Genomic DNA, 21280 nt, shown 5'->3' on the forward strand with positions numbered 1-21280 from the left:
TAACTTGAGATAGAATGAAACAGAGAATAGCAAGACTATGTTGGAAATACTGCTGAGGCTGTTGAACTTTGCACATGGGCTATTTTCTGGGATAATTTGTCCTTACTGGGATAAGAGGAGGAGGCAGACCGTTGAAAGAGGCAGAGGAGCAGTCACAGCACAGAGAACCCAAAGGCTGTTGGAGTGGAACAGAGCTGAAAAAAAACCAAACCAAACAACCTGCCAAAAACCACAGAGACTTTAGCAACTACATCTCTCTTTGGCTGCTGGATGTGTCTGGAGGGCTGGTGGCAGAATGCACTTCAAAAACCCACAGTGACAAGCTGAGTGCAAACGTCACTTCCTTAAACATATTTTTCTTCTAATACCCCCATGAAGGAACACTAATTATTGAAACTGAATTGCAGATTTTGAAAGCAATAATAGAGAAAGAAGCTGATGATATTTCTGGGTTTTTTTAATGTTTGAGGGAAATCTGTTGTCCTGGGAAGTTGGGATAGGATTAACTAATATAGAATAAGATTGTATGGAGGGAGAGTCAGATGAAAAGATGGTAAGGTAAAACTTTCATTCGTGTTATAAGAGAGCATCTTCTTAGTTTTCAGGAAGAAATCTCCATCTGCAGTTTTCCAGGAGGCTGTTTCTTTAAAAAGATGTTTTCAGGACTGATTGGTATCAGGTGTTCTTTGCCATGTGATGCAGGTGTTACCATGGTGACCACTCCACTCCTTTAGGTAGGATGTCAGAGGCTATAATTGTGCTTTAAAACTCCTGTGCACAGGATGATAACCTGCACGGAAATAAGCTGGAGCCTTGCTCAGACACTTGCTCAATCTGTCTCTGAATTTGCTGATTTGTGACTGCTAGCCACAGAAGATTGTATACTGATGTTTGGGGGAGATTGCTTTCCTCTCTTCCTTTGCATGTGACAAACAAGCACAATGGATTCTACAGTATAATGGAAAAGATGAAATTCTTTTAGCCACACTTCCTCTCCAGACCCATTTGAGTCTCTATCTCTTTCTGGTTTCAGGCCAGGAGATAAAGCTGATTGGAGCTCTGCTTGTGTCTTTCTTGTGCTAGGGCACATGAAAAAAGGTGTTTTGCTGACACACTGGCGTGTGTGGCTGTAGTCCAGACAGTGGCAAGCCTAGAGCACCTCCTCTGCCTTTGGCAAACCTCTGACCAGGGAATAAAATTGCATTACCCTTCAAAATGCTGCATGTATTTCATGTGTTCTGATGCTGCAACCATGCATTTGCTTTTTTGCAGTGCAGCTGGCAGCAATGCTACACTTGTTCCATAGCTTCTGCAGGATTAGGGGCACAGGTGCCCCTCTTTCCATACACTGTGCAAAGTGTCTGTGCAAAGGCAGTTTGCCATTTTGGCTGTCACAGTGTATTTCTGCTCCAAGCCAAGTAAGTTGTAGTTGACACAAAAACCCAGTAAGACTGCAGTGCTTATTTATTACCTTGAATTCTGCATCAATAAGATGGAAAGTAAAGAGAAAAGTTGGTAAAGAGTGAGGAAACTATAAGGATGGGTTGAAGGTCAAGAGGCAAAGGCTGGAAGAGCAGTAGTTAGAGGCTATTGTGCATCCTGCCCAAATTTTTCTATATCCCAGCTACTGCTTCTCTACAGCAGTAGCCAAATGCCCCAGGCTCAGCTTCCTGTGGATGCCCTCAGGCAGGATGGTATCCTGGGAACCCTGTTTTTTTTATAAATGGCTATATCTTTGCTCTGTTGGTCTCCTCAGAGGGCCTGGGTTCAAGACCACAGCAGCAAAATAGCCCTACAAGAACGACCCAGTCTGTTGCAGATTGCATGGCAGGGAAAAGTCTTACTGTTAGAAAAGAAAATTTCTCCAATTAAATAAACCTTTCTTATGAAATCTTTCATGTTTCCTTAATTTTAATAGGGCTCTATCCTTTAAGCTGCTAAATAGATTTACATCTCCCCAGCAGAGGTAGAGAATTGTGGACATCAGCAGTGCTCAGTACTCTGCAGACTTAAGAATAGAAAGTTGACCATTTGGACCTTCTGTGTCCTGGTAGTCTCTCCTAAGCCTCCCACTGCTATTTTGAAAGATGAAACTAGAAAATAAGATGAAATAAGTATTTATGGTTGTACAGAGTGCTTTAGAATTTGTTTTCAAGGATGCAGCTATGAACACTGGAGATGCAATCGAGTGCTTGTGTGTACTGGAGCTGTGCAGTACAATGGTGTGTAGTGCTACAACTTGGATTTCAAATGACATTTGATTGTATAGAATGCTTCAGTTTATTGACTTGACATTATCCTCTATAGCATTTGAGCTGTCTTTGCTAGGCATTAAGTAGGCTCTAATGTCACAAATAAATGGAACACCTACACATAGTTGAAGGTGAGTGTAGTTAGCAGTCCTTTAGGTCAACTTTGTTATGTCTCCACTATATTATAAAGTATGTGCTCTGCAGCTGTGCTGGGCATCTTTTAAAAGCCACAGCTACTCCAGGGTTCAAATTCTTAAACTGAAATTTCCCCTTGGCTTTTAATTAGATTAATAAATGAATGTGCAATCAGTTAGCTGTAAGGAAAATTTCCAAATATGAAAACAATTGAACCAGACACTAATGCAGTCATTGAGCAGTTTGAATAATTAAATATCAAAAGCAGATAAAGAACAAAAGAAGTCAGACTTTGTATAGCATAGAGTATGATATGAAGACTGACTGAAATCTGAGGGGATGGTAAACAAGAGCATCTGTCCTTTCAAACACCACATTTATTAATAAATAACAAGCATTTTAATGGGTTGCTTTGCATCTAACTATATAAATAAGACTAGAAAATGCCAGCCAAAGCTACTACAGACAGCAGAATCAAACACTGAATTGTTTGGCATAAAAGTGAGAGCTTCGATGGCTGGTTCTTACTGGAGAAAAGTGACACGGAAAGTGACGTAACTTACTAATTATTGACTCATTCTTCATGCTTGTACTTCTGTTTCCCTGATTCCTTCCTCCTTTGTGGAGAAGGGCTTCCCCTTCTGCTTTTGCTGTGTTCCTCTAAGCAACAGAAACACGCAACAGAAAACCATCTGTGGACCGGACTCAGTGCCAGCCCTATTGAGAATAAAAAAAGCTGATTTTTGATGCCTGATTTGGAGTAGCACATACTCTGTTCTGTAAGTCTCACAGCTGAACTGGAAATCTGTCACCATGCCCAGTTTCCAAAACATGGAGGCTCTCAAAATATAGATTCCTGCTGCATCAGTGGATAGCTCCCCATCGTTTTCACACTTGTTGGGGTGAGCAGCTCAACCTGAACACTCTTGGTAGCTCTAACCATCTTACCCTTCTCTGTGCATTGCCCACAGCAAACTAAACTGTACTCACCACAGGAGGCATAACAACATCCTGGGCAGCACTCATTAGACCACATATGGAAGATTGTCCAGTTTTGCTTCTGCCTTACCAAAAGGATGTTGATAAACTGCAGCAGGAGTTGTCAGGAAGGAACACTTGAGGAGATGATGAGGGACTGGGGCTTGTTCAGTTTAGAGAACACTTGGGGGGATCTATGATAAGCCTTCCCTTATGATGCTGAGAAGGTGGAAGCAGGCTCTTTAGAGAGTTGCACCGCAGGAGAGCAAGAGACTATGGTTATGAACTAGAAGAGGACAGATTCAGACCTGAGGTAAGGAAGAGCCTTTTCTTCATGATGACAGTGAAATCCTGGCACAGAGGTTTTCTATCCTTGAAAATATTCAATAGCTGAAAGGACAAATCCCTGAGAAGTGTGATCTGAATCAGTTATTGACTCTGCTTTGAGTAGGAGATTGGAGTAGATGATCTCCTGAGGTCATTTCCAACCTGAATGATTCTGTGATTTTATAACATTGAGTTTTCAGCCTTGATTTGTCCTCTACTTCTGGCTCTGTTCCAGTCACCTCCTCCTGTCCTGCTCTTAGAGACCTACAAACAATGGAGGGTCACACTGCTGTCCTCCACCAAGTGAACCTTGGTGACATGATGAAAAGTGTCCTGATTTTGAGATGTGGACAAACTCCCATTTTGACAAAACCCTACCTTGTCTTCTTAAGAGGGTTGCTTAGCCAGGACTTTTAGGCAGCTGTCCCAGCAAGAAAATGTTTGCTTTCCTTTCATGCTGCTATATATTTTATTTAGGATGATTCTTTGTTGTCTTTTACATTGCTGCTCATCTGGAAGCTGATATTTGACTTTTCAAGATGGTGACTGGCAAGAAGCCATAGCAGTAACTAGCAGGAAGGCAGAACAGAATTCCAACAAACAGTTAACTGAGGTATTTTAGTATCACAAAAATGAAGGGGTTTTTCTGCTTCAGCGAATAAGAAATAATACTGTCTGGTGTTCCAGCCTCAAGCAAGTTCAAAGAACTTGTATTCAGGATCCAAAATAAAGTGGAGCAATTTCTGGGAGCAGGAAATGAGCCAAAAATAGTGGATACATGTTCATTTAGGCAAAAAAACCTGATGTTAAAAAAGAATTAAACCACATACAGCAAAACCAGGTGTCATTGGCAAAAGACTGAGTGACTTCTTGCATGAGAAAAGTGTAAAACATGTTTCACACCTAGTCAACACCTTGACTGATTCTGTACCAGAGTTCAAATTTATGTCAGCCTGTTCCTGTGGCCTGTAAATCTGCTTGGGGAAGAAGATGGTTATGACTAATGCTGAATTTTAAGTTACTTTCTACCTGACTACCTTGTCTATTTATTCCCATGTGAACAGAAGAACCTTGTTTTGTTGGCTTGTTTTCACCATGAAAGAGTTGATTATTTTTTTTTAATTTTTTTTCCCCAGGATGCAGACATTTTAGTGTATTCCTAAATTTATCGGTGGTGATATTCTGAAGCACCAGTGAATTCTGGCCTCTGAGAAGCCACCAGAGTCTGCTTCCTCCCAGACTTTTCTTTATGTCTCATGCACCCCATCTGTTCATGAAGTATTCAGCAAAGTCAAGCAGGATTCCTTGCTTTGATTTAAATAGGGTTTTTTTAGTTGTCCCAGAAGCAGTGACCCTAATTCATTTTTATATGCGGAACTGTTTTTAGAAGACTAAACAGAATAAAGCTGAACTACTTTGTACTCTTCCTAATTATATTACTTGTTCCCTTCTCCTCCTCAGCTGACTTTCAGAAAAGCTCAGAAAGCTCATGCTTTTCTTCAGCAGCAGAGTCAGTATTCATACAGAATGTGCAGATACAAAAACTTCATCCAAAGTGTGCTTATGAGTAGTCTGAAATAATGACTTAATAATAAATCTGAAATAATATTAGGAAAAATCCAGATTTTTTTTTCTTTCCTAAAATTGAAGGGACTGCAAGGTCAAATTTCTATGTGTATTAATGAATGTAAAGTTTCTAAAACTGTGTTGAAGTATATAACAAGAATGCTTCTTTTTTTGGTTGAATCCTTGGTATTACATTTTTTCCCTAAAAATGTTACTTTGAAGAAGAGACTTGCTAGATTAGCTTACAATAATGAGAACAAAGAGTCTCTCCCCAAGTACACAGGGCTTGGATTGACAGAGAGGTGGAATAAGTTTGCCTGTGAAAAGTCACTTCATTTCATACAGTTATGCCACCTTGAGAACTGGTCATTACTGCTTTCTTAACAGAAATTCAGTGACTTCAGATTCAGTGATTAACTTTGGATGTGCCTGAGAACCTCTCTCCAAAAAAAAGCCATGTGAGCAAGGCTTTTCTTTTTTGGGCAAATCAGCTTTCTATTTGGAGAGGGGAACAAAACAAGGAGCATTTTGTGATGTATGATGAAGTACATGTTGGCAGCAGTTCAGGCCTCACTATGTGATGATCCAGCTCTTGAACTTGGTGCAGCTTGTCGTTGTTTGGGGATTGAGGTGACAATAAGAGACACACAACAAACATAAAAATTGGTGCCCAGAGGGTGTAAAATAATTGTATAAATAACTTCTGCTTATTTTGGACATATTTGTGGTCTCTTTATCTCTAGAACTGTGTGTGTCTAACACCTTACACTGACCTCCTTTAGTATTTTCAGAATTCTAACTCCAGTATTCCTCACAAACTGATGTATGCCATGCACTTAAACTTCATCAAAGACTAGCAAGAGGTAGAGGGGTTTTTTTTCCTGAGTATAGTTGTATTAAAACTGTCTAATAACTCTTTCCAGTGTAAATAATCACTGTTTTGAGTTTGGTACATGCAAATAATATATACAATTGAAAACTGAGTCTTCAACTTCCTTTTAATGCTGTTGCTTTCTTTATAGGTGTGGTAACTCCTCACTGGCAGGGACAAATTCCAAATTCTAATAACCATTCCCCCAGGGAGATGAGAAAAATCAAACTATTAGGTGTGGTGAGTCAACATAGCACGTAAAAAGAGAGGCAATTACAACTGTCCTGTCATCAGATCTGTAGGTCTGTGCTGTGATCGACCTCATTCACTTCCAGTTGCAAGAAGCATGTAAATGTCATAAGATTCTTTGCCACTCATGTCCCCAAGAGAACAGTGTCTTTCTGAGGTCCTTTTTAGTGCTTTGTCAGTATTTTGTTAATGTAATGTTGGCAATAGAAGGAAAATATTCTTTCAGAGAAATATTCAGCAGTTCCTTGTAGCATAGTCAATGTTATTAGTGTCAAGCCTTACAATGTTTTGGTTTGATTTTGTTTTGGTTTTGTTCATGATTAGGTTAACCCTTTCTAAAAGCTCTGTGCTTCTGACAGCTTTTATCTTCCAGTTTTTAGCTGGGAGCTAATTGGAGAACAGGATAGATAAGAAGAATTCATGGCTTGTGGGGAGAAAGCAAGCACAGTCATTACAGGACTCTAGCTGGAAATGTGGAAGCTATGAATGGTGGTGTGGTTCCCTCTTCTTGTACAAGAAATAGTCATTGCATAAATTACAGAATCAGGTTTCTTTAGGTTACAAGAATAATATTTTTCCTTTGTATTTCAAGTGGTGGCCTGACAAATGCCAGTCCTGACCCCCACATTTTGTGACATGTTTTGTTGGGTTTTTTTTTCACTCAGTGAAAGCATTGCCTTTGAGGTTAAAGTGTGAAGACTAGAGCAAAACTTGAGTTGACATCACAAAAATAGGATTTCAGTTATAATGCTTCTGCACAGTGGAAAGTGCTGTTGCTCAACTTAATTTCTTCCCTGGGGATCAAAGCATTCACCTAGGAGACAGCAGCTCTGGGCAATTTTTCTTCAAATCCCAAGGTATTCCTCTGGGCATGTTTTCAGAAGGAGAATGAACTAAGTCTGGTGGTTTGGAGGGGTTGTTGTAGAGGTGATGATTTCTTTATCAGCTGAAGTGAGCAGTGAGTAGATGCAGGTGCTGCCTGGCAACCCAGAGCAGGGAAAAGTCTGGATGGGTGGGATCCCTAGGCAGGCCCTTCTCCCAGGTGTTACCTTTTGGTTGGTTCCAGGTGGCTCTTCCTTCATATATGAAATTTGTGGGTTGAAGTAATTTTCTGAAGCATCCAGCTTGGGAGAAGAAACTTCAGCATCCAGTTCTGCAGTTTGGATTCTCTATACTTCACAGATCTGCTGCCTCAAGCAAAGGTGTCATGGCACCTGTCATACATAGAAATGTTTGTGGCTGAAGAATGAAGAAAATCCACTCCCAGATGCTGTGAAGAATTGTGGTGTGGGAAACAAGAAAAAGGCACAATCATTGCAGGGACAGTGGGCCTTCATCACAGCAGTCCATGAAATGTTTTACTTTGCAAATGGCTACTTGCACTCCACCTTTATTGACTTTAGACAAAAGTGTGGGTTTATTAGTTTTAGGATAACAGTTTAGTATCCAATGAAATTCAGAGAATTTCTTTTCATCCCTAGTTATGTCATGTTAATGGCTATGGCAAGAGCATTCAGAGATAAATTGGATGACATCAGCGTAGGGATGCCCACACCTAATAGTAGAAAATAAATCCATGTTACAAATAAGCTAAAGTGCCTTTATATGTGTCTCATAAACTTAGGAATATTCTGGGCATCAATCCAATAATATACTTCATGGTCTAATTTTGATTTCTTTAAAAATTTCATACAAGATAGCTTGGTTGGTCTGTAAAAAGATTTAACTGAGCTTCTCAAGTGCACTAAATTCAAGTTCAGAATACTTCATGCATATGTTAACAAATTAATAAAGAGAACTGGTTTTTTGTGGAAAAAGAAAGTCTCAGAAGTATTACCTGAAAAATAAATTTCTTGAAATGCGAAAGTAGCTTAATTAATGGTGACATACCGGGGTGGACTTTGCACAACCTAAATATGTTTTTTGGGAGACTCTGAATGCTCTCATTGCTGCTAGACCAACAGTTTATCCAAGTTTACAGCAAATAATGTGTCCTTACATATGTGAAGGGCAAACTTTCATTAAAGCATTCTACTGGATATTAGGAAGCTCTTAGATCATTAGTTTATCTGGCACCAAACCACTTAATAAACTTCTAAGTGTGAAAGTTTAGTTTTTAAGTCACAATTTTGGAAGCTGCAGTAACTGTTCAGAAAAATCTATCCTTTAGCTGTTAGAATCCCTGAAGAGCTGCAAAGATGTGTAATGCTTTTGTTCTTTAAAATAGTATAGAGAGAACCCATCAACAGACCTTTTGTATGTGCATAGTGTTTTCTTCTCCTCAGCAGTTAAGTACCTATAAAGCAGCCAAAATCAATACACAAAATGTCAGGTTTGAAAAGGCATGTGTGCAAAGAAAGCATTTTGGGCTAAGCATGTGATTCAAAGCATTGACTGTACTAACAATTTGTCCAGTAATGTAGTAAAAGCATGGGGTTTTGGTCTTCAGGTGAGCAACAGATTTGGAACAAGACAGCATTTTAGCTTGAGGTAACATTCACAAAATGATGCTTCCCTGCCAATACCTGGCATGATTTACTGAAGGGAGGGGGAATAGAAGGGAAGACAATAGCTTTGGAAAAGGGCTAATGGTGCTGTTGCATTGCTTTACTCCAGCTGGGCTGTGTGTGAGCATCAGCATGGTATCAACCACATACCCCTTTCTGCACTGTAGATCAGGCAGTGTGACTCTCATTTTCTGTCTCCCTGCATTCACACTACTCTCTTCATATCCTTGTTCTTAATTAGAAATCCATTCTTGCTTTGCCTTGCCAGCTATACTAAAATAAATGAAGCATATTTTGTAACCAGTAGCCAAGGACAGGTACATTACTGAATTTTCTCCTGCATGGTGTTAATTGAGCAAAACCAATAAAACAGGCATAGCTGATATACACAAGAAGAAAACTAATTTTATGGAGTGCTAAAAGCTTCAGGCAAGACTGTGATTTTCCTGTGTATTTATGCTCTCTTTATTGTATTAGCTTCTGTGGCAGAATTGTTGAGGTAGAAGCTGAAAAGTAGCACAACTTATTTTGAAGTATTTTGAAATCCAGTAATCTCTCTGTAATGAACACATATCTACTTCAAAATGCTGGCCTTTGTTAATATTCTAACAACTTTCTGGAGCAGCACTTTTATAACTAGTAGCTGTGAAACAGGCAAGAGTTCTCTGAGCCCTTCACAAAGTTTGTACTGTGTTTCATGAAGTGATTTCATTATTTCTCAACATGAAAGTGCAGTGAAAAGAATATTCATCCAAAAGAGAATCTGGGGAAGAAAAGGTTATACTTGCCAAGAGCTGAATTGTTGAATACATTGGTGTAGACTTCAGAGTAGTTTCATATTGTACCCAAATTATTCCATAAGTGGTTGAAGGCTAAATTAATATAACCATTTAAACAAATTGTTAGCTTTTTAAACTTTCTTTTCCTGTCTACATTAAATATATGAAGTAGAGATGACACTGTACAGAAAAAGAATATATATGTAAGCAAATCATTTTCTGTTTCTGCTACCTATGTGTCCACTGAAATATCCCTTTTTCACTCTAGCAAATAAGTAATCAGCTGATTTGTGGTAAGCTGATTTGTGCAGTTTGTGGTAAGACCCCTATCTCAGTCACCCCAGTGCACATCTAGAGAAACATAACTCCTGTGGGATTGCTTTAGATTTACAGCAACTGAATTTTATTCAGCTTGGATCTTCTGTGTTGAAAGAAACCTGTTCACTGGTAAATAAACCCTCACCTCCTCTCCAGTGCACCCCCTCCCCACCCCCTCCCTTTGTAGGTGACTGATCCTTGAAAAATGTCAAACAGGGACAACCTTGACTTGGTACAGAACATTGAATCATTTCCTCAACCAAGAAGTTAATTTTTCCTGATCATGTCTTTCCTTTTTTTGCCCTGCTGACGTACGTGGCACACAGGATATGTGTGGCTTCAAATTGCTGCAGCCTTTCTGATTTTTACAAGCAGAGAGGCTTTTCCAGTGGCAATTTGCTTCTCTGGTAGTTATTTGATGGCAGGTTATTTTTGTGGGGACAGTGGAATCTGGAGCTGCTGGCACAGCTTAGGCAGTGCCTTTCTTCTGTAGGTCATGCTGGCCCCTCTTGAGGCCATGCTGTGGGGCTGAAGGCATCCCTGAACCATGAACATTAAAGTATTTAGCATTTTGGGGGGCAGAATTGTGCAGATTGCCAAGCAGCCATACTAAATGACCCTCCTCTGGCAGGCTGTTGATTCTTCATCCAAATCAACTAACAGCTAATACAAAATTAGGCAGTGTGTTTTTTCCAACTAGCTTTCTTGTCTGCTGTGAAACTCTCTGTGTTTTCAGGCTGAAATATGAACTCTGTTTTAGATATTTGCTGAAAAGGTGTTGGCAAAGCAGAGCAGTGTGAAAGCAGTTTTTATGCCACAATTACATGTTCTCTGTTTGGATAGCAGAATGCAACATGGCTTGTTGCTTACATGGTGTCCAGGCAGCAGTTGCCACCTTTGGGGTGAACGTAACAGCACTGCTGGTGCAGAGAGATTTGCCTTGCGTTATGAGAGGATGGAGAATTCCTTTAATGGCACTGTTGTTAAGGATTTATTTTTGTACCAAAAGTGCCCTGAATGAAAAGCTGAATTCCAGAAGCCTACCTGTGTGACATGCTCTCCTGTACGTGAATTTGTAAACTGTTCATTTATTTTAAATGCGTGCAAGTTTATCTTCCTTCTTGGCAACAGTTCAGCTTTCCCTTGGTGTTTTGCTGTAGTCAGCTGAGAAGACAGACATTGAGATCACTTTCCAGTTGTTTCTGGATGTCTGGTATTCATCAGCCTCTTTTTGCTGTCCTGTAAGTAGCCTTTTTCTTGTGCTCTCGTTTGCTGTATTGTGTTCTGTACCTCTTTTGAGCTGTTTTTAAAACATTTTAACAGGGTTTCATTAGCATCTACCATTCCTAAAAAACTTTAGTTAAAGAGCTGTGCTTGTTTCCTTACTGTCTTGAACAGACTAAGCAAACAGAGAAGTTCCCCTTTATTTAAATGTTCATAGCCTTGCTTGCCAGTGTTCTCCTGCTGCTGGGTTTTACACACTGTGGGGGGTCATCTTTGTCTTTCTAGGCTCTCATTTGAAATGCTAGAGCTAGCTTGTTGCTTGGTATACTATTTGGTTAGATAAAAAGCCCAAAAACACTCCATATTATATGTTAAAGTTATGTGCTTTGGCTGCAACTATCAGTGTTTTAGGGAGTTTCCTGCTGAGAAGTACAGAAATTAGTTCAGTTTCTCTGTGGGTGCATCATTTCCTCCTTCAGAGGGGAAGAGGGATTCATTGGGGGAAACCATTTATTTGGCCTTCAAAATGCAGACTGTCAGCTCAGCCCTGCAGAGACATCCGTATCAGAGCCAGGTTTCTGGAGCTGTTTGTGACCATGAGTAGTCTGAGACGGAGTACTGGACACAAAGAGCTCTGAACTGAGCAAAAATAGCTGGTTTTGCTTGTCCTTGGCCTTCACACAGTCATCACAAATGTGAAGGTCTCTATGATTGAGGGAGGAGTGCTGAAACTTCTCAGGCAGGGGCAAATCCTTCTCTTACTTTTTTCCCTCTATTAGCATACATGAGCAAGGATTTTGTGGAGGGATATCTGCAGATTTCTTTTTCTGATAGTGCTCTCCTAAACCTCCGTTTCACTGAACAAAGCTGTAGTGGTTTGGTTGATATTGTAAGGAACAGAATGTGACCCATGGGTTTAAAATGAGACCAGCATACAGGTTCTGTTCAGTTTGTGCCTGTTCATCTGCAATCAAGAAAATGCAGAATTATTTCTGTGCTTTTTTTAAAGAAAAACACAAGTTATAAATAAACCTTTCCGCTGCTGATTTTAAAGTGAGACATAAAGATGTAGCAGAGAAGACCAGAGAAAAATGTTATCACTAAGCCTGTAATCTTGGGTAGCTCTTCAAGAACAAGAGGTCATCTGCAGAAAGAGTCTCTTAAAATCTCCCTGTCTGCAGTTTTCCATCCAGATTCATGCAAGACTCTAGAAAGGAGATGTAGGTTCTACTTATCTCCAGTGCTGAGTGAAGTTTAGAAAAGAGAATCCACCATCTCTAAGGATATGCACTCATTGGGAGAACATGACCTTCTTATTTTTGACCTTTTGAATATATAGGTCTTAACGCAGAACTAAATCCCAGTAGATAAACCAAGGAGTAAAGATTTTGAGTACTACAACATCAGCATAATTCTGAGAATATTGTCAGTATCACTTCCAGGCTTTCTTTTAAAATGTTCAACTCATAGTTCCACAAAAAAAAAAAAAAAAAAATCAAAAAAGAAACTCTCCTATGGAATTTCCATTAAGCAATGCACTTAGGTCTGTGTGTTTCTGGCAAAGGCACATCTTTGCAGAACATGTCCTCTAAAATGGTTTTGATATTTGTTTCAATCTATCCAGAGAAAGAAGTATCAGTTTGCAGAAAGATTCACTCAGTGATAATGCCTATCTGGTTTTTGCCTTTTCTCTCTGTCTATGCTTTATAAGACAAAATGGGGGAAAAAAAAAAGAAAAAGAAAAGGAAAAAAAAATTTAAAAAAAGACTTCTGAGGAATTTCCATGTAAAATGAAAACATAAAAGAAGACTGATTAATTTACACTGTCAATTGTCAGGCTGTAATATGATTATGCTGACAAAACTAAAAAAGGAAAGGTTCAGAGCTCATAGGCTTTTTAGGAGAGGTCGTTATCTTAGCAGATGGGAAAAATTTGTTTCTGAGCATTCTGCACTTCCTAAATTCACACAACACACAGGTAGGTAAACACTGACTGAATGCTGTGGAGGCTGCAAAACCTTAAGAGCAGCTTGCCAGGGGGCTGTTATTTCCAGTGAAACATAAAATATGAAGGCTACAAAATGTCAGTGCTGAGCAATAATCCTTAAGCAAAGGGAAATGGGTACTTTCAGGCTACTCATCCCCCTGCATCAGAGTGCCTTCAGCAAGGGATTGGAATGGCAGGTGTGAGTAACTCCAAATGGCACATGTAACTCCCCCTCTGCAGGCTGCGCTGCTCATTCTTCTGCCTTTCTGCAGGGAGATTCACCTGTGGTGCTGCCTGGGAAAGAGCCTCTGCAGGGATGGTGGAGACTTTTGCCATGGTCCTTCTGTGGGACACGGTGGGAGAGGCTGGGTGAGGAGGTGGACGCTGGCACTTTCTGCATGGAGGGACCATGCCTATGAGTGTGTCAATTTGCTACTGTAGGACAAAGAGGAGAGAAGGCATTTGCTGCCATGGGAGGGTAGGAAGAGGGGAGGTGAGTCTGGTGCTCTCTCTTTCAGGTAAGAGAAGGAGTTGAGGTGAAGGATGTCCCAGCTCCTGCATGAGCCTTGTGGCTGTCAAGGTTTGACCGTTTTTGTCTCAGTGCTGGATGAGAGCACACCTCCTGTGATAAAGCCAAGCAAGATCTGGGATTTCCTTGCCTCCTAACCTAGGAAATGTCTTGTATCACTGGGGCTGTGTATGGACTCTTTCCAGAGCAAGGAAACCCAGTGAAGCTTCCAGGGGTGAAACCAAAAAGTGAAAATTTCGGAGGGGTCAAAGGGCCTGGTGATTAAAGCAGTGGCTTAAAGCAGTGATTAAAGCATAGCAACCCAAGCTGACTTCCTCCCACCCTGTGCCAGTCCCTGAATATTGGCAAGAAACACTTCAGGAGCAGTCAGAGGTCTCTCTCTTGCCTGGATCTAGTAAAAGTTTCATTAAAATTGATGTGATTCAGAAATTACATAGTACCATTCCCTACACAGTGGAAGTGCAGATTCTCCTTTTCCTTTGCGTTTTCAAGGTGGAAATCCTATCCAATTCTGCTCCAAAGGGAAGCAATATTTGCTTACACAGATCTCACTTGTTACTTCTGCTGCTCTTGTGGAAGAATGGCATTGCTCTAACATGTCAAAATTAAACCCACCTCTCACTCAGAATATAACAGACTAAATGTTAAATTAAAACTAAAAAGATGAGGAGAAAGCAAACTGATTGTTAAACTTTTAAATCCAAAGGATTTGGTGTGTGGAACTTCCACTTAATGTTGTTTGTATGACATACAGGAACAAGACTTGATTACTTGTTTATATTTTGGTTTTCATTCCTTCACTTTCCTTAAGCGTCAATGGCCCATGCAGATTAAGAAAGGTAAATAAAAGTTCTGTGGATCATGGTATTCCAGCTAAAATAGCTTAAGGGTCCAACCATACTTAGAATCATAGAATCATAGAATGGTTTGGGCTGGGAGGGATCTGTAGAGATCATTTAATCCCACCCCCCCTGCCAATGGCAGGGACACCAGCAACAAGATCAGGTTGCCCAGAGCCCCATCCAACCTGACGTTGAATGTTTTGAGTGATGGGGTATCCACCATCTCTGTAGGCAACCTGTGCCAGTGTTTTACCACCTCTTGTAAAAAGCTTCTTCCTTGTGTCTAATCTAAATCGATCATCTTCGGTTTCAAACCATTATCTCTTGTCCTGTAACAAGAGGCCTTGCTAAAAAGTTTTTATTTTAGGCTTTTTCAGTACTGAAAGTCTGAGTGTTTCATTCAAATAATTTATGGAAAGGACACTTTAACTTTCTACTGTCATCTTTTAAATCATCCTGTATGTACTGGTGATTTTCACAGCCTCCTTACCATCTGAGATATAAATATACCTTTTTTTTTTGGTCCCCATTTAAAGCATTTAATCCAAGTATTTCAATAGCATGACATGTTTACTGGAGGATCATTTATCAAAATGGAAAGGGTTCTTTGAAAGCCATCTGGCTTAATTAGAGATAATTTTAATTGAATTAATTTAAAATACATTAATTCAACTGTATGGAAATGACTTGTCTGCCAGCCTCATGCATGCCTTGGAAAGGTCTGTCTGGTCCTTGTTCTTGAAAAACAGATAGACTCTAACAGTTGGAGGTAGGGATTTGCTTTTAAGGCTTAGATTTTTTTGAGAAATAATAATCTTTCTTAATTGCCAAGTAAGCTCGCTAAGACCATAAAATAATTTCCTTAGTATATTTTAGTAGAATTTTGATTGAAATATGTCTTCTTTTTAAATGAAACTATAGTCTATAACTGTGAAGCCCTAAGATAGGAAGGCTGGTTTAGTGCCCCAGGCTAAGGTCATTAGAGGGTAATAGAAATGATTCATACTTTCATAAAATAGAAGTATATTGAAAGACTAAAGAAATTAAACCAAATTAATCCCATGTGTATTCTACTGACTTGTTTAGGCTTGTAACTACTATGAATTTTACCTATTAGAACTATTCTCCTAGGAAAAAGAGACACTTTGAAACAGCATGAAAGTCAGGGAGGTTTATAAATTGCTGATCAATGGTATCCTTTCAGCAGAGATGCATAGGAAACACTATAGAGTCATCTAAAAGTAGGAAGGGGGAAGCGAGTATAGTACTGCAGATAAACTCTTCACCTGAAGTGTAAAATTAATCCAGAATAAGTTCTAAGGAAAAGATTCTTAATGTGTATTATGGATAATCATATGGCCCATATGTTTCCATCATTACTCCTCAAGAGATTTTGGGATTGTGGATTTTTGATTTACTTAATTTCTTTCATCAGTGATAATCAGTGGAGCAGTGTGTGGCTGGCTCATTTCCAGAAAATGTAAGAACTAGCTGCTCTTAAATACTTATCCCCTTATATTCTTTATTCTGTGGAAAAAGCTTTTCCCCCAGTCTCAGAACATTTTGGCAGAGGATTAAATCTTTGTACTCGTGGGTGCAAATACCCTGTGGTCTCTGACCGTGGTGCAGTCACAGATTTTCTGGTGCACAGGTAACCAGAGACTCTGTCATCATGTGTCCTATCCCCTGGAGATAACTCTTATCACCTAATCTGAGTGGGACAAATCTGACTCAGTGATCTCCTCTTGAATGTCAAAGTGCTCGTTCCTAGTACTGTGTCCTGGCTGTATTATCAAATTTCAGTGGAAACGACACAAGCCTTGCAATTAGATGGAGTATGTGGGGAACTGCAGGGTCAAATTGTAAACATGTATCATCAGGGTATGTCTCAGTGAAATGTAATTGATTAAATGTATTTTTTACTTCCAATTTAAAGTCGATTGTAAATATAATTGAGAAAGTCTTGTGAATCAAGGTCATTATTTAACTTAAATTATAAGCCTAAAAGAAGATTTATTTCTCAAATCTCAGTCTATTTTCTTGGTGAGTCACCATGAGAGGGGGCACATTTTCCTAGCTGTAATTTCATTAAAATCAGTAAATAGGACTACTGCCAAGATTGAACAGGTAAACTGTGACCTTAGTGAAATCGTATTAGAGTAAACACGATGTATGCTGGAGAATGAAATGAAAATGAAAAACTATTCATTGAATATAGAAGAAATACTGTTTCTGAGGCAAAAAGTTATGCTAAAACATAAATATAGTATAAATGGAACATACCGAGCAAGGAACTAAGGGTCCTCATTTAAAATGCAATTGTTGAAGACAGGGCAGCAAAGTCATATAACTTCTCAAAATGTACCCTTATGTCGTATTGATTTTTCATCTTTGTGAATGTTCAAGTCACTGACATGTCAAGGAGAGCAGTAGGAAACTTAAATAACTCATTAAAGGCTGTTTCAGGGCACCAGGTTGAGTTGCAGTTGAAGGTTAGCTCCACTGTCTTTGTATTAGACTTCACTTGCCAAATGGCTGTTTCCTGCCTGGGCTCACTTCAACAGTCACCAGATTAGTACGGAAAGCACAATGTTCTCTTCTCTGTTGGTTCATCTTCCCCTGAGGGCAAACTGAACCAGAATGATTTTCCAGCACCTGTGGTGGTCTAAGGATATGGTCAAGACAAAGTTTTTAGGGAATGAAATTATCTTTTATTAGTTAGAAAAGTGCAATTGGAAAAACCTTTGGGTAGACCAGCAGAGATAGCTTTATAGAATTATCCTGCAATAGTTCACTTATATAAGCAAAATCAAAAAACTTTTACTGCCCTTGAACTGAGTTAATAAAATAATATTTTATTAATAATAAATAATATTTTATTATTAATAATAAACAATATTAAATAATATTAATAAATTAAATATAATAAAATAAATATCAATACATAATATTATTTATATAATAATAAATAATATTTTGTATTAATAAATAAATAAAATAATAAAATAATATTTTATTAACTATTGAAACATTTAGTGAATTGAGCAAACATGATTTTCTTTCTACCATCTTATTCAGCGAATAATGCCAAATGAGGTATTTTTGATTGGATTTCCAGGAGTCTTCTTGAATGAGACAGAAGAATACTTCAGGAAGTCCAGATCATTTGTGGAGTATGAGACACAGCAGAAGTGAGAAATAGATGAATAATTATGGGGGAAATAGTTATGCAGAGCTCCATAGCAAAAGCAAAGAGCACTGAGTCCCCAAGAACCCTATTTGAGAGAAGTGTTGGGGTGATGTCTGCAAGGTATCTGAGGGGCTCTCAGACTGATATTTGCTGAAGAGGGTGGTAGAGATGCTCCCATCAACAATAGGCACTACTGAAATAGCTGAAATTGTCACCTGCTTTACCGGTTAGGCTGGTGCTTAAGGAAGCCAGCAGAATGATGAAAAACTTGGAGTGTTAGATTTGCAGACACACTCATGACAAAGACAAGCAGGCTTTCTTGCAGCTTTCCATGGTAAAGAAAATATAATTAGCCTTTTTTAGTATGTTAGTACTTTTACTACTCAATAAAGTTAAGCTTACTTTGTTTTAAATGCTGTTTCCAGTCTTCTATGAGTAAGTAGCAATTTATTATTAAGTTTCATTTAATTTTTGTTGGTTTGGTTTGTGTTGGGATTTTTGTTGCCTTTTTTTGTTTGGGGGTTTTGTTGTTGGTGGTGGTGGTGGTGGGTTTTTTTGTGTTTTGTTTTATTTTATTTTTGTTTTTTATTAGAACAGACTGCCATGAGTAATCCTTGTTCTGGAAGTTGTGACTCCTCCTGGTGTGTGCTTGCACTATGAAACCAGAATGCAGAAATAAAAAACTTAAATAGGAAAGTTTTACTCAGGGAGAAGGATGGTACTTGGATCTGGTTGGACTTAAACTTTTCCAAAGTGCTCATCAGACATAAGCTATATAATTATAAGACCGAGAGTATCCTCTCCTATGCTTAGGTGAGGAAATGCTCGGGGGTGTGATTGCAAAACTGGCTATACCCAAGTATTTCCATATCAGTCAGGTGAAACTGAGATGAGCAGGGAAGAAGTCCATGAAGAGTATGGGATAGTCTCCTGGTCTGATCCAGGAGACTATTCCATACAAAAATATATCTTGTATATTTTGTATATATGTAGGAGACTATCCCAAAAAAATATAGTTTGTAGGTTTCAAGAAGGAAGAATCATACAAATAAAATATAATTAATCTGACTTTATATACAATTATAGAACGTTACCTGGCTGTGAGAAAGATAAAATGTCAGCTTTTATTTGCATAACTAGATCAATAAAGTACTTCTAAGAGCTTGTCATTGCTTTTTAATGGAAATGGTCTCAGTCCCGTGCTTTAAAGGCTTAGGAACTTAGCAAGGTGCCTGTAGCTATTCATACTGCAATTCCTGTTTGCTGCCAGACTGTTACCACCTAACTGCTGAATGGAAAGAAGCACAGGCTTCTGTCCCTCACCATTTCATAATGGAAAGGTAACCCTTTCACCAAACCCACTTCTACCTACAAGTGACACTCTGGAGGTCTTAATATGAAATAAGCAGGGACTTTTCTCCCTGGAAGGGTGCTGCCTGCAGGGCAAAGAAAATGCACTTCTGTGCAGAAGCTCTTATTGGAGTGACTTGTTCTTTTGAGGGCTCCAAACAATATCAGTCTGTAAAGGTTGTCACAAATACTACATAGTTTGTGGCCAAGGTGTTGTAGCACATGTCATATTAACACAATAATTTATCCCCCTCAAAAAAAAACCTGAGAAGAAAGATCCTTGGTGTAGTTACCTTTTTTTTTTTTTAAGTTACAAAAACAAACAAACCTGTTTTACTGTTTCCTGGCAAGTTTGCTGTTAAGGGTAAGATCTCCATTGTGCTCATCTCTCTGCTCATCCCGCACCAGAGCTGGTCTCCTGCAGTGTTCCTCAGAACTGAACAAGCCTCTTCCTCCCATCTTGCTTGCCTTCCAAAGAAACTCCTCAGTACTAGTTTCGTTCCTCTTCCTCAGTAAGATTCCAGAGCTCTCCTTTCTTCCCGTGGCCCTTTAGCTCCCCGTATAGTTTGTTTGTCTCACGCGTCTGTGTGAGACAAACAAATTATCTCAGGTAATCTCTCTTTACATAGAAGCGCAGTTACAGCTCCCGGTGGTTTTTACTTCTCTGTCAGCCTTGTGCTCCCAGCTTTCAACCCTTTGTGCCCACGTGTTGCTACCAGGAAATTCCTCTTGCTCCTCAACTCCTCTTCTGTAAGCGCTTCTACAAGGATTTCCCTTCCTGGAAATACAGTGTTCGTACACATTGGATTCACTCTGAGCCAGATGGAAACGTTCCTCATTCACGTCAGTAAAATCTCAAGGAGATTTGGGCCTTCCCCAGTGAGAGACTGGCTATACAGCCATGTTGATTACGTGCATGGGATTGTTCCATTCTCATATATCTGCTGAATTGTAAATTCATCTTCTCACAAAAAATTTTTACATTTCACTTGGCTGATTCCTTTACTGAAGTGCATTGTGTAAGGGGACTCCAGTATGCCTCGAGCTCTTTGCTTGCCTCAGTTTTCCCAGTGGTTTTGTCAGAATAGTTTTCTTCCACAGAGCTGGCAAGTAAAGAACCAAATCCCTCGCTGCTTCTAACGAAGAATACAGATTGATGTACATATTCTGGTTTATGTAGATAACTTGTGTGTGTTACAGGAAGTGTTTGTGGGATGTTGGGGCAGCTGATATCAAAGCAGAGGGAAAAACTTCTTTGATGCTTCCCCAAGGAATTCCCAGTTGAACGGCTGAGGAGAAAGGAGATTGGAGGGGTTGGGGGTACTCATTTCCTTGTGTGCCTTTGACAGTGCAAAAGATCAGAAATAAAATCGAACTGCAATGTTGTAGTTGCAGGGATTCTGCAAGGCAAAATTAGCCATAAAAATTATTTTGAATTCTGAAATTACTCCTCATATCTATTCCTGAAAGTGGGGAAAATTCTCTTGAATTTCAGGCGAGATGCAGATTCTAAGAAAGGATTTAGCAGGTTGGAACTGTGAGGCTGAACTCAGAAAGTGGTATATGCATTTGCAACAGGAAATGAAAACTCTGTGGGGATGAATGGACAAAATACAAGACAAAGAATTAGGTTGGTCAGTTGATTTATTACCAATGAGTTTCATTTCTTATTCCATGGCCGTGGATGTGTTTGATTTCTTTCCAGCATGGCTGATGAGTTAGAACTGAACTGTGTTTCCCATGAAGTCGACTAACATTGATGTCTGTCATTGCTCGTGGTCACTCACGGACATTCGGAAAGTGACAAGCTTGGTTGCCTGGTATTGACTGCCTTCAGCTAATGTCACTTCATTTATCACTCGCTGCAGATAACTTCTGATTCAGTTGTCAGTATCATGACCCCTTCTCCTCTCTTCCTTATTTCCTTTCACAAAGAGAAAGTTGTGCCATTATTTAGAGCTGCTGTTAGTTCTGTAATGTGTTCTCCTGTGCATCAGAGCACTGTGCATACTCAGGGGTCAGACACAGCTCACTTTCCATCTTTCTACTCTGTACGGGCTTGTAGAGGGTGAACTGCACCATTGGTATCTGCACATTTTCCAGACGCTTAAAGGCAGCAGGATCAATCTTATGCTGCTTATTTTCCCTCTCTTGTCTTTCCCATGAGTATAAAATT

General features: G+C 39.4%; 1 protein-coding gene across 7 annotated transcripts in view; it reads left to right on the forward strand.

Moving 5' to 3' along the window:
• Positions 1-21280, forward strand: part of PKIB (cAMP-dependent protein kinase inhibitor beta) — a 58442-nt gene that overhangs the window by 21912 nt on the left and 15250 nt on the right. The window contains exon 1 of one of the 7 annotated variants that reach the window (XM_063389909.1): positions 10428-10541. The exons of 3 other annotated variants lie outside the window; for them this stretch is intronic. The gene's annotated coding sequence lies outside the window, so the exon portion shown is untranslated. Of the gene's footprint in view, positions 1-10427; positions 10542-10892; positions 11224-11336; positions 13563-21280 lie in introns of those variants that run through there. 3 more of the 7 variants (XM_063389907.1, XM_063389903.1, XM_063389910.1) reach the window with 3 other exon arrangements.

The sequence above is a fragment of the Prinia subflava genome, chromosome 2 (genome assembly GCF_021018805.1).
Source record: "Prinia subflava isolate CZ2003 ecotype Zambia chromosome 2, Cam_Psub_1.2, whole genome shotgun sequence".
Lineage (NCBI taxonomy): Eukaryota > Metazoa > Chordata > Aves > Passeriformes > Cisticolidae > Prinia > Prinia subflava.